Here is a 12,896-nt window from a genome sequence, read left to right as displayed (position 1 = left end):
TCTGAAGCTCAAACCAACCCTATCCTGCATTCTTCCTAGAAAACACAATTGGAAGGGAGGATGTTAAATTCCTCTGTGAGTACGTTGCAAATGGGCAGCACTCACCCTCCACAAAACCTCGATGACATGGCACTCTCATTTCAAATTTAGAAAAAAAAATATCACATTGCTAGCACAAAGAGGAAAAGATGGATCAAACTCTGGTTTAAACTTGGTAAATCTGATTTATGAGATATGTTATGGACAGATTTAAGTATAGTTAAAACGAGCATTCTGATAAATCTTGGTGTCCTTACTTTAGCCCTCTAGATAGCATTCTTCAGATGTGGCCCCTTCATTTTTTTTACCTTTAAGGCATATTTCACCTTCTTGCGCATTGAAGGCTGTGCGGTGGACCTAGGACTACTCATATTAAACTGGTGTGCCCGACCTCAGTGCCTCACAGTATCAGTTGTTAGAGCAAGGAAGCCTTCATGTAGGCTTGGATCAGTCAAAAGGACCAATTCAGCCTCACCTAACAGAAAAGGCAGAGCTATACTGTTTCACAACTGACAGAATTTGACTTCAGATAGGCATCCTGTTAAGGTGTTAGAGGATCACCCTGTCCTGATAAATGCCACGGACGTTTTAGAGCCAGAAAGAGTGGGCAGGAACATGTTGGCCAAAACCGTGGTCCTGCGTAACTGTTCACTGGGCACCTAGTTTTTAATCATTTGAAAGGATGTGATAATGGTCGCAGAGGTCACCATTGCACTCCCTCCAACTGCTTCCACTCCACCTCCCTCTACATTTTAAAACTTACTTGTCCCTTAGGGCTTTGCACTGCAGTAATGTAATCTATCCACAGTTCTACGAAACCTCCTTGCGGACCCCACTGTGTGTAGCTGTATGACACCACATCGAGAAACGGCCCGGTATTGAAGCATGTCACTTCGGTGAGTGAGGGCCTTTTCAGGAATGAAACCAGTTACTGTTCTTACCTTTCCAAATGACATATGCCCTTCGGAAGGAAGTACCAGTATTCTTTTACTTATTGTGGCAGATACTTTGGTGTGTTATATCACTGGAAGGGTGTATAGTGGCACATTCGTCAGATTTTCCTTCTCCCCCATTTAGTGTGCAGAAATAATCAGTGCTCTCCTCCATTATTCAGCTTTCTAAGAGGTATGGGGCCATATTATAATTTGTCAGATATCACCCAATCTAAATATGGTGTCCTAAACATAGTTAAAAAAATTAGGTCCCATTCCAATTATTAATAGAAAATCTCCATCCTCTTGCTGACTAATTATCTGCAAAGTACCCAGAGGCTACATCAAGCGGGTATGTAGTGCAATACAACATCCCTAAATGGATTTATTTAGTTATTTATAACTTTTTATAAAGTGCACTGCGACCAACTGGTATCCTGCGCTGGCCACTAGCAGGAAAGTCATGGTACTAAAACTATAGGAAGCCAAAACACAATATAAAAAAAAATCTGCTTAGGTAAAGCCTGGTCTTTAAGGCCTTTCTGAAATGCAATAATTCAGTTAAAGATCTGAGGGAAGCTGGATGTTGGTTCCACAGTTTAGTGCTTCCAGTCGTAAAGGTCCGTCTGCCTTGTCTAGACTTTCTGAACTTGACCACATAAAGAAAATTGGGTGAAGAGGAACGAAGAGACTCTTTTTGGGAGTATCTTCTTAATCTCTTTTGTAGAGCTTTAACAACAATACAAAGAGATTTAAACACAATTCTTTGTTTCAATGGCACCCAGTGAAGACCCTTCAATGTTAATAAGACAGAAGCTCTTCTGTGTCTGTTCAAGGCGAGTTTAGCAGCCTTGGATTCTAGATAAATGGATTAGAAGATATTCAGGTGCATCCAACAGAAGAGCATTACAATAATCCAACCTCAAAAGTCGGAAACCTCTCAGGCTCTTTAGATTGCATGTTGAGTTAAGCCATATCCCGTCAATGTTAGGTTATAGTCACCCACTTGACAATCCTGAAAAGCCTTCTTGGTTCTTAGGTCCGTGGTTGGAAAATTATTAATGAAATAAAACGATTCGCAGCTATAAGGGAGTGTCTACACAAGTTAATCAATACTTATTTCCAGGGACAAAGTCAACTTGTTGTTCATGTACCCTATGATCAGATCATTTTGGATGTGCAGTCAGACAGTAACTTGACTGGGATCATGATGTTGATATGAAATAACAATGGCTTATTGAAGCCTGTTTAAGCAGTGCCTTTGCCCAGCTGAGCAAGCATAATATTAACACCTCTCCTGTTGATGCATTACATTACTCTTCTATGAGGCCCCTTCATTTAATGCAGAAGTTGTGGAGCGAGCAACCCTGAAATTAGGTATAAAATTCCATCGTTGTAACTTCTCCATGCAGACTGTCCTTTCATCACTCCGTCTGTAGCACATGTAATATCCTGATATTGATAGGAGTATCAAAGTGTAACCCTCCCGTTGTGTTGAAGTGAGCTGCCTGAAGACCGTCATGGCTTAGTAGCAATTGCCAGCTGTAAAGAAATGGCTCCCTGTTGCAGTTACCCCCCCACTTTTTGCCTGATACTGATGCTGACTTGACTGAGAAGTGTGCTGGGACCCTGCTAACCAGGCCCCAGCACCAGTGTTCCTTCACCTAAAATGTACCATTGTATCCACAATTGGCACACCCTGGCATTCAGATAAGTCCCTTGTAACTGGTACTTCTAGTACCAAGGGCCCTGATGCCAAGGAAGGTCTCTAAGGGCTGCAGCAGGTCTTATGCCACCCTGGAGACCTCTCACTCAGCACAGACACCCTGCTTGCCAGCTTGTGTGTGCTAGTGAGGACAAAACGAGTAAGTCGACATGGCACTCCCCTCAGGGTGCCATGCCAGCCTCTCACTGCCTATGCAGTATAGGTAAGACACCCCTCTAGCAGGCCTTACAGCCCTAAGGCAGGGTGCACTATACCATAGGTGAGGGTACCCGTGCATGAGCATGGTACCCCTACAGTGTCTAAACAAAACCTTAGACATTGTAAGTGCAGGGTAGCCATAAGAGTATATGGTCTGGGAGTTTGTCAAGCACGAACTCCACAGCACCATAATGGCTACACTGAAAACTGGGAAGTTTGGTATCAAACTTCTCAGCACAATAAATGCACACTGATGCCAGTGTACATTTTATTGTAAAATACACCACAGAGGGCACCTTAGAGGTGCCCCCTGAAACTTAACCGACTATCTGTGTAGGCTGACTAGTTTTAGCAGCCTGCCACAAACCGAGACATGTGGCTGGCCCCATGGGGAGAGTGCCTTTGTCACTCTGAGGCCAGTAACAAAGCCTGCACTGGGTGGAGATGCTAACACCTCCCCCAGGCAGGAATTGTCACACCTGGCGGTGAGCCTCAAAGGCTCACCTCCTTTGTGCCAACCCAGCAGGACACTCCAGCTAGTGGAGTTGCCCGCCCCCTCCGGCCAGGCCCCACTTTTGGCGGCAAGGCCGGAGAAAATAATGAGAAAAACAAGGAGGAGTCACTGGCCAGTCAGGACAGCCCCTAAGGTGTCCTGAGCTGAAGTGACTCTAACTTTTAGAAATCCTCCATCTTGCAGATGGAGGATTCCCCCAATAGGGTTAGGATTGTGACCCCCTCCCCTTGGGAGGAGGCACAAAGAGGGTGTACCCACCCTCAGGACTAGTAGCCATTGGCTACTAACCCCCCAGACCTAAACACGCCCTTAAATTTAGTATTTAAGGGCTACCCTGAACCCTAGAAAATTAGATTCCTGCAACTACAAGAAGAAGGACTGCCTAGCTGAAAACCCCTGCAGAGGAAGACCCGAAGACGACAACTGCCTTGGCTCCAGAAACTCACCGGCCTGTCTCCTGCCTTCCAAAGATCCTGCTCCAGCGACGCCTTCCAAAGGGACCAGCGACCTCGACATCCTCTGAGGACTGCCCCTGCTTCGAAAAGACAAGAAACTCCCAAGGACAGCGGACCTGCTCCAAGAAAAGCTGCAACTTTGTTTCCAGCAGCTTTAAAGAACCCTGCAAGCTCCCCGCAAGAAGCGTGAGACTTGCAACACTGCACCAGGCGACCCCGACTCGGCTGGTGGCGATCCAACACCTCAGGAGGGACCCCAGGACTACTCTGATACTGTGAGTACCAAAACCTGTCCCCCCTGAGCCCCCACAGCGCCGCCTGCAGAGGGAATCCCGAGGCTTCCCCGGACCGCGACTCTTTGAACCTAAAGTCCCGACGCCTGGGAGAGACCCTGCACCCGCAGCCCCCAGGACCTGAAGGACCGGACTTTCACTGGAGAAGTGACCCCCAGGAGCCCCCCCCCCTTGCCTGCCTGCAGCGCTGAAGAGATCCCGAGATCTCTCATAGACTAACATTGAAAACCCGACGCTTGTTTCTACACTGCACCCGGCCGCCCCCGCGCTGCTGAGGGTGAAATTTCTGTGTGGACTTGTGTCCCCCCCGGTGCCCTACAAAACCCCCCCTGGTCTGCCCTCCGAAGACGCGGGTACTTACCTGCAAGCAGACCGGAACCGGGGCACCCCCTTCTCTCCATTCTAGCCTATGTGTTTTGGGCACCACTTTGAACTCTGCACCTGACCGGCCCTGAGCTGCTGGTGTGGTGACTTTGGGGTTGCTCTGAACCCCCAACGGTGGGCTACCTTGGACCAAGAACTAAGCCCTGTAAGTGTCTTACTTACCTGGTTAACCTAACAAATACTTACCTCCCCTAGGAACTGTGAAAATTGCACTAAGTGTCCACTTTTAAAACAGCTATTTGTGAATAACTTGAAAAGTATACATGCAATTTTGATGATTTGAAGTTCCTAAAGTACTTACCTGCAATACCTTTCTAATGAGATATTACATGTAGAATTTGAACCTGTGGTTCTTAAAATAAACTAAGAAAATATATTTTTCTATATAAAAACCTATTGGCTGGATTTGTCTCTGAGTGTGTGTACCTCATTTATTGTCTATGTGTATGTACAACAAATGCTTAACACTACTCCTTGGATAAGCCTATTGCTCGACCACACTACCACAAAATAGAGCATTAGTATTATCTATTTTTACCACTATTTTACCTCTAAGGGGAACCCTTGGACTCTGTGCATGCTATTCCTTACTTTGAAATAGCACATACAGAGCCAACTTCCTACATTGGTGGATCAGCGGTGGGGTACAAGACTTTGCATTTGCTGGACTACTCAGCCAATACCTGATCACACGACAAATTCCAAAATTGTCATTAGAAATCGATTTTTGCAATTTGAAAAGTTTTCTAAATTCTTAAAAGACCTGCTAGGGCCTTGTGTTAGATCCTGTTTAGCATTTCTTTTAGAGTTTAAAAGTTTGTTAAAAGTTTGAATTAGATTCTAGAATCAGTTTTAGTTTCTTAAAAAGTATTCCAACTTTTAGAAGCATAATGTCTAGCACAGATGTGAATGTGGTGGAACTCGACACCACACCTTACCTCCATCTACAGATGAGAGAGCTAAGGTCACTCTGTAAACTAAAGAAAATAACAATGGGCCCCAAACCTACCAAAATACAGCTCCAGGAGCTTTTGGCAGAGTTTGAAAAGGCCAACCCCTCTGAGGGTGGCAACTCAGAGGAAGAGGATAGTGACTTGGAGGACAATTCCCCCCTACCAATCCTATCTAGGGAGAACAGGGTCCCTCAAACCCTGACTCCAAAAATAATAGTCAGAGATGCTGGTTCCCTCACAGGAGAGACCAACACCTCTGAAATCACTGAGGATAACTCCAGTGAAGATGACCCCCTGTTAGCCAGGATGGTCAAAAGATTGGCTTTGGAAAAGCAGCTCCTAGCCATAGAAAGGGAAAGAAAAGAGATGGGCCTAGGTCCCATCGATGGTGGCAGCAACTTAAATAGGGTCAGAGATTCTCCTGATATCCTAAAAATCCCCAAAGGGATTGTAACAAAATATGAAGATGGTGATGACATCACCAAATGGTTCACAGCTTTTGAGAGGGCTTGTGTAACCAGAAAAGTAAACAGATCTCACTGGGGTGCTCTCCTTTGGGAAATGTTCACTGGAAAGTGTAGGGATAGACTCCTCACACTCTCTGGAAAAGATGCAGAATCTTATGACCTCATGAAGGGTACCCTGATTGAGGGCTTTGGATTCTCCACTGAGGAGTATAGAATTAGATTCAGGGGGGCTCAAAAATCCTCGAGCCAGACCTGGGTTGATTTTGTAGACTACTCAGTAAAAACACTAGATGGTTGGTTAACTGGAAATGAAGTGTGTGACTATGTTGGGCTTTATAATTTGTTTATGAAAGAACACATTTTAAGTAACTGCTTCAATGAAAAGTTGCATCAGTATCTGGTAGACCTAGGTCCAATTTCTCCCCAAGAATTGGGAAAGAAGGCAGACCACTGGGTCAAGACTAGGGTAACCAAAACTTCCACTGGGGGTGACCAAAAGAAAGGGGTTACAAAAACTCCCCAGGAGAAAGTGGGTGACACTAGAAACAAAGAAAAAGAGTCCTCTGTAGGCCCCCAAAAACCAGAACAGGTGGGTGGGCCCCAAGACACAACCCAAAACAAAGGTGGGTACCAGGGTAAGAACTGGGATGCCACTAAGGCATGGTGCCACAACTGTAAACAGTCTGGGCACCACACCAAGGACACTTCTTGTCCCAAAAACAAACCCCAGAACAAGATTCCAGGGGTAACCAGTGTAGCCATGGGAGATGACTCCTCAGATGAGGAGGTCTTCCTAGCCTTCAACTGGAAACAGGGCCCAACAGGTGAGTTGGAGATTCCAGAGGGAAGCAGACACTTCCACCACCTACTGGTGAATGGAATCCCAACCACTGCCCTGAGAGACACTTGTGCCAGTCACACTATTGTGCATGACAGGCTGGTGCTCTCAAACCAGTACATCCCAGGTGAGACTGCCAGGGTAAGAGTTAGCCTAGACAGGGTCACTAAGAGGCCTGTGGCTTTAGTGCCCATAGAAGTGGGTGGCACTCTTAGCTGGAGAAGGGTAGTAGTCAGTACAGACCTCCCCCTTGATTGTCTCCTTGGAAATGACTACCCAGAGGTTAGTCAGAGCTCAAGAGAGGAACTGGTCCAGTGCCAGTCCTCTCCCAAGGATTCTGGAAGTCCTGCCTCTGCAGTAAATGCAAGCAGGCCCCAGAAGAAGAAGAAAAGAAAACAGAGTAGGAAGGGTGGACAACCTTTAGCCAAGGTTACAGCAAGCCAAGGAGATTCTGCTCCAGTAGGGGAGAACTCCAAAAATGGCCCTGATAAAGTCCAACCTGACCCACAAGAAGTCCTGGCTAGTCAGGCAACTGTTAAACCTGAGTGGGTGGCTCCTCAGCTAACAGAAGAAAGAGTGGAAGAAGGGTGTTTACTACAAGATGTGGTAACCCCCCACTCTAATACAGCAGACAGGCAACCTGAACCCAAAGAAGCCTGTAACTTAGCCCCTTCCCTTTTAGGTGAAGAGCTAAAGGTGTGGTTCTGGGCACTGACAGCTGTCAGTGGCCTCTGCTGGGTGTTAGCCTTTATGGCTGCACTATCCTTGGCATGGTGGTCTGACCCCATGCCAAATAACAAGTTAGGCCCCCTGACCCTGTTGGTCATGGTGGGGTTACTCCAGCTCTGGGTAACCTCTTTGGGTAAGCTAGGGGTGACCCTGGCTAAGATAAGATTAGCAGAGGTGGATACCTCTGACCTCAAAATAGAGAGAATGGGTGAAGACATAAAAAGCACAGACAAGAGGCAGTTCAGACTAGGTCCTATCACTGTGGAAGTGGGTCAGTTCCCCAGAGGGAATGACCTGAACAGGAGGATGTAAGGCAGAGTAGGCCCTGCAACAAACCAGCCATTTCCTCTACTCTTCCTCGCCTGACAGACTAGGAAGACTCTTCCAGCGTTGGCTGAGTCTCCTGGCCTGTGGGCTGGGGGGGGCTTGTGTAAAGAAATGGCTCCCTGTTGCAGTTACCCCCCCACTTTTTGCCTGATACTGATGCTGACTTGACTGAGAAGTGTGCTGGGACCCTGCTAACCAGGCCCCAGCACCAGTGTTCCTTCACCTAAAATGTACCATTGTATCCACAATTGGCACACCCTGGCATTCAGATAAGTCCCTTGTAACTGGTACTTCTAGTACCAAGGGCCCTGATGCCAAGGAAGGTCTCTAAGGGCTGCAGCAGGTCTTATGCCACCCTGGAGACCTCTCACTCAGCACAGACACCCTGCTTGCCAGCTTGTGTGTGCTAGTGAGGACAAAACGAGTAAGTCGACATGGCACTCCCCTCAGGGTGCCATGCCAGCCTCTCACTGCCTATGCAGTATAGGTAAGACACCCCTCTAGCAGGCCTTACAGCCCTAAGGCAGGGTGCACTATACCATAGGTGAGGGTACCCGTGCATGAGCATGGTACCCCTACAGTGTCTAAACAAAACCTTAGACATTGTAAGTGCAGGGTAGCCATAAGAGTATATGGTCTGGGAGTTTGTCAAGCACGAACTCCACAGCACCATAATGGCTACACTGAAAACTGGGAAGTTTGGTATCAAACTTCTCAGCACAATAAATGCACACTGATGCCAGTGTACATTTTATTGTAAAATACACCACAGAGGGCACCTTAGAGGTGCCCCCTGAAACTTAACCGACTATCTGTGTAGGCTGACTAGTTTTAGCAGCCTGCCACAAACCGAGACATGTGGCTGGCCCCATGGGGAGAGTGCCTTTGTCACTCTGAGGCCAGTAACAAAGCCTGCACTGGGTGGAGATGCTAACACCTCCCCCAGGCAGGAATTGTCACACCTGGCGGTGAGCCTCAAAGGCTCACCTCCTTTGTGCCAACCCAGCAGGACACTCCAGCTAGTGGAGTTGCCCGCCCCCTCCGGCCAGGCCCCACTTTTGGCGGCAAGGCCGGAGAAAATAATGAGAAAAACAAGGAGGAGTCACTGGCCAGTCAGGACAGCCCCTAAGGTGTCCTGAGCTGAAGTGACTCTAACTTTTAGAAATCCTCCATCTTGCAGATGGAGGATTCCCCCAATAGGGTTAGGATTGTGACCCCCTCCCCTTGGGAGGAGGCACAAAGAGGGTGTACCCACCCTCAGGACTAGTAGCCATTGGCTACTAACCCCCCAGACCTAAACACGCCCTTAAATTTAGTATTTAAGGGCTACCCTGAACCCTAGAAAATTAGATTCCTGCAACTACAAGAAGAAGGACTGCCTAGCTGAAAACCCCTGCAGAGGAAGACCCGAAGACGACAACTGCCTTGGCTCCAGAAACTCACCGGCCTGTCTCCTGCCTTCCAAAGATCCTGCTCCAGCGACGCCTTCCAAAGGGACCAGCGACCTCGACATCCTCTGAGGACTGCCCCTGCTTCGAAAAGACAAGAAACTCCCGAGGACAGCGGACCTGCTCCAAGAAAAGCTGCAACTTTGTTTCCAGCAGCTTTAAAGAACCCTGCAAGCTCCCCGCAAGAAGCGTGAGACTTGCAACACTGCACCCGGCGACCCCGACTCGGCTGGTGGCGATCCAACACCTCAGGAGGGACCCCAGGACTACTCTGATACTGTGAGTACCAAAACCTGTCCCCCCTGAGCCCCCACAGCGCCGCCTGCAGAGGGAATCCCGAGGCTTCCCCGGACCGCGACTCTTTGAACCTAAAGTCCCGACGCCTGGGAGAGACCCTGCACCCGCAGCCCCCAGGACCTGAAGGACCGGACTTTCACTGGAGAAGTGACCCCCAGGAGCCCCCCCCCCCTTGCCTGCCTGCAGCGCTGAAGAGATCCCGAGATCTCTCATAGACTAACATTGAAAACCCGACGCTTGTTTCTACACTGCACCCGGCCGCCCCCGCGCTGCTGAGGGTGAAATTTCTGTGTGGACTTGTGTCCCCCCCGGTGCCCTACAAAACCCCCCCTGGTCTGCCCTCCGAAGACGCGGGTACTTACCTGCAAGCAGACCGGAACCGGGGCACCCCCTTCTCTCCATTCTAGCCTATGTGTTTTGGGCACCACTTTGAACTCTGCACCTGACCGGCCCTGAGCTGCTGGTGTGGTGACTTTGGGGTTGCTCTGAACCCCCAACGGTGGGCTACCTTGGACCAAGAACTAAGCCCTGTAAGTGTCTTACTTACCTGGTTAACCTAACAAATACTTACCTCCCCTAGGAACTGTGAAAATTGCACTAAGTGTCCACTTTTAAAACAGCTATTTGTGAATAACTTGAAAAGTATACATGCAATTTTGATGATTTGAAGTTCCTAAAGTACTTACCTGCAATACCTTTCTAATGAGATATTACATGTAGAATTTGAACCTGTGGTTCTTAAAATAAACTAAGAAAAGATATTTTTCTATATAAAAACCTATTGGCTGGATTTGTCTCTGAGTGTGTGTACCTCATTTATTGTCTATGTGTATGTACAACAAATGCTTAACACTACTCCTTGGATAAGCCTATTGCTCGACCACACTACCACAAAATAGAGCATTAGTATTATCTATTTTTACCACTATTTTACCTCTAAGGGGAACCCTTGGACTCTGTGCATGCTATTCCTTACTTTGAAATAGCACATACAGAGCCAACTTCCTACACCAGCCGTTGAGCTATTTAAAAAAAATAAAATAAAAAAAATAAATAATAATAATTAAAAAAAATCTATATCTATATATTTTTTTTCCTTTTCTAGGAGAGAGACGAGAGAGGTAAGAGGTGAAATAACAGGCATGCTTTAGGCGGGGAAAAGGGATACATGGAAAAAAAAACAGCAGTGGGCAGAGCAGGGTCCATACGGAGGGAGCGTATCGGAGCTTGTGGGGTGGAGGAAAGTAGTACTCCAGATTGAGAGCAAGTGGGAAAGCGATGGACATGCCATGGTGATGCACGAGGGGAGACAGACATATGAAGAGGGGAGGGAGCTATTGAGTAAGATGCAACCAGTGAGAATGACAAAAAAAGCCCATCATTGGTAAGAAGTAGGCTGGCACTAAGCTTCACCCTACGTGTTTGGTATGTTCTATAAGTATTTTCAACAATAGACAGCCAAAAGCTGTGGGTTAGACCGAAAAAATCAGTTCCAACTTACAGCTGATTAAGAAAAGGGCAGGGGTGAATAAGTTATTTGTCATAATACTTTTTTCTTAGGGCTGTCCAAAAATTGGCTACTTTTTTTTTTTTTGCTAAATATAAAACCTGGTGTTTGAGAATGGGTGTGTGTTCTCTTTTTTTTTTTTTGAGTGATTTCGTGTTACACAAATTGTACTCTTTTCTGTAATCGCTTGTTTGCGCATTACGTTCACTGTGACTGCAATCGTGAGGCACTTTAATTCCTTTGGTGGGCTGTGTTTTATCTCACATTCTTCACCCTAACGTTTGGTCATGTTCTAGATCTAGTTTATATTTTTTACTTACCGTTTTTGCAGCATGTATATTAATTTGGTCAAATGTATTTGATACAGTGGTGACACTAATAATGGGAAAAACAGTGGTTTAAAATAATGTGGCCGCAATTGGGAGAGTGCTCTTTTTTTGTTTCTGGGTAAAGGTGGTTAAGCCTAGAAAAAGTAAAGTCTCATTTTAACAAGTGGTATGTCTCACCCCCTCCCCCCCAAAGGTTCTTAATCAAACATTGAACCACGATGGTGTTAAGTGTAGCGGGCTGAACGCACCCTGTAGGACAACCTGCTCCCGTAGCTTTATCAACTCTGTGAATAGTGTTTTGCCTGTAAAGGAAATGAGGGTTTATATTGACCCGGGTGTTTGTCATAAACTGGAAAAAGTTGCTTTGACAAAGGGTCTGGGGCAGCATTCCATTGAAGCCATGCATGCTTTGTTTCCTGACATGACTCCATCAGAGGATGATTGCCACTATGCAGTGAAGATTAATCAAGAAACATCCTTTGATCAAATAGAGAGGCAATCGAGAAAGATAACTTTTAGTTCTCTTTTTAAATAAACTTAATTTTAACCACGACTGCCCTGTTAGAAGTACGTCTGTATGTAGAAGGGCTGGAACTCTGGTTGTAGAAAAAAACGTCTATCCCACTACAGCAATAATTTCAGCGAAAAATGTCCATTTCACTTAGACCTCTTTGACAGTAAAGTAGTAAACTGTCGACTGCAAACTATTTTGTTTACTTGCAGGGGGGCTTGGAGCCTGCCATTGGTTGGCATCTTTGTCACTCTTATTTCCCCAGCTTTATTTTCCCTTCGTGTGTTTTTTCCCTCTCCTTGGGCAGGGCTTAACTACTGCTTCCTTGCCCAGTGGCGTAGCCTGCTCTGTCTTTCGGGGCTACTTCCTCCCCTTGAGCATGTACTGCCTCCTTGCCTAATGGGCCTTGCACTTCTTGCTCTTTGCAGCTACTTTTTTTGTTTGTTTTAAGTTACAGCAGTTCTTCAAAGTGCATGTGTTTGCAGGCAATCATCGTCCTTTTTGCTTTGCGTTGTTGCTTGCTTGCCACGTCCATTCTCCTCTCTCCTGCGTGATTTCCCCCCATCTCCAAATTTTAATTTTGTCATTTTTATGTATAATTGTTTTATACGAAATGTCTAGATACTAGCCATAATATCAATAGCTATTCCATGACTACTTAAACTGTACCATTTTCATTTCTCTTCTATTTAGTCTCAGAAAACGTTTTATTTTGATTCTGTAGGAGTTATTTGTAAAGCCTAAACCTAGCTCAGATATTCATGGTAGCTGGATTATGATAGCTGAAGAGGACTTTTTTTTTTTTTTTTTTTTGCAACAACAGATTTAGCAGTGTCATTTCACGTCCTCCTGAAATGTTATTTCTCTTTTGAAAAATAAGGCCTAATGTCCAAGTTAATACTCCTTCTTAGGGGATATTTTCCTTTTAAGCACAGTAGTATCAATTTTC

At 46.3% G+C, this 12,896-nt stretch overlaps 1 protein-coding gene across 4 annotated transcripts in view; it reads left to right on the top strand.

Moving 5' to 3' along the window:
- The window catches only part of MYH10 (myosin heavy chain 10), a 955,741-nt gene that overhangs the window by 4,639 nt on the left and 938,206 nt on the right, over positions 1–12,896 (top strand). The window lies entirely within an intron of this gene.

The sequence above is a fragment of the Pleurodeles waltl genome, chromosome 7 (assembly GCF_031143425.1).
Source record: "Pleurodeles waltl isolate 20211129_DDA chromosome 7, aPleWal1.hap1.20221129, whole genome shotgun sequence".
Classification (NCBI taxonomy): Eukaryota; Metazoa; Chordata; class Amphibia; order Caudata; family Salamandridae; genus Pleurodeles; species Pleurodeles waltl.
The sequence above is the reverse complement of the archived record's forward strand: the minus strand, read 5'-3'. Positions and strand labels throughout refer to the sequence as shown.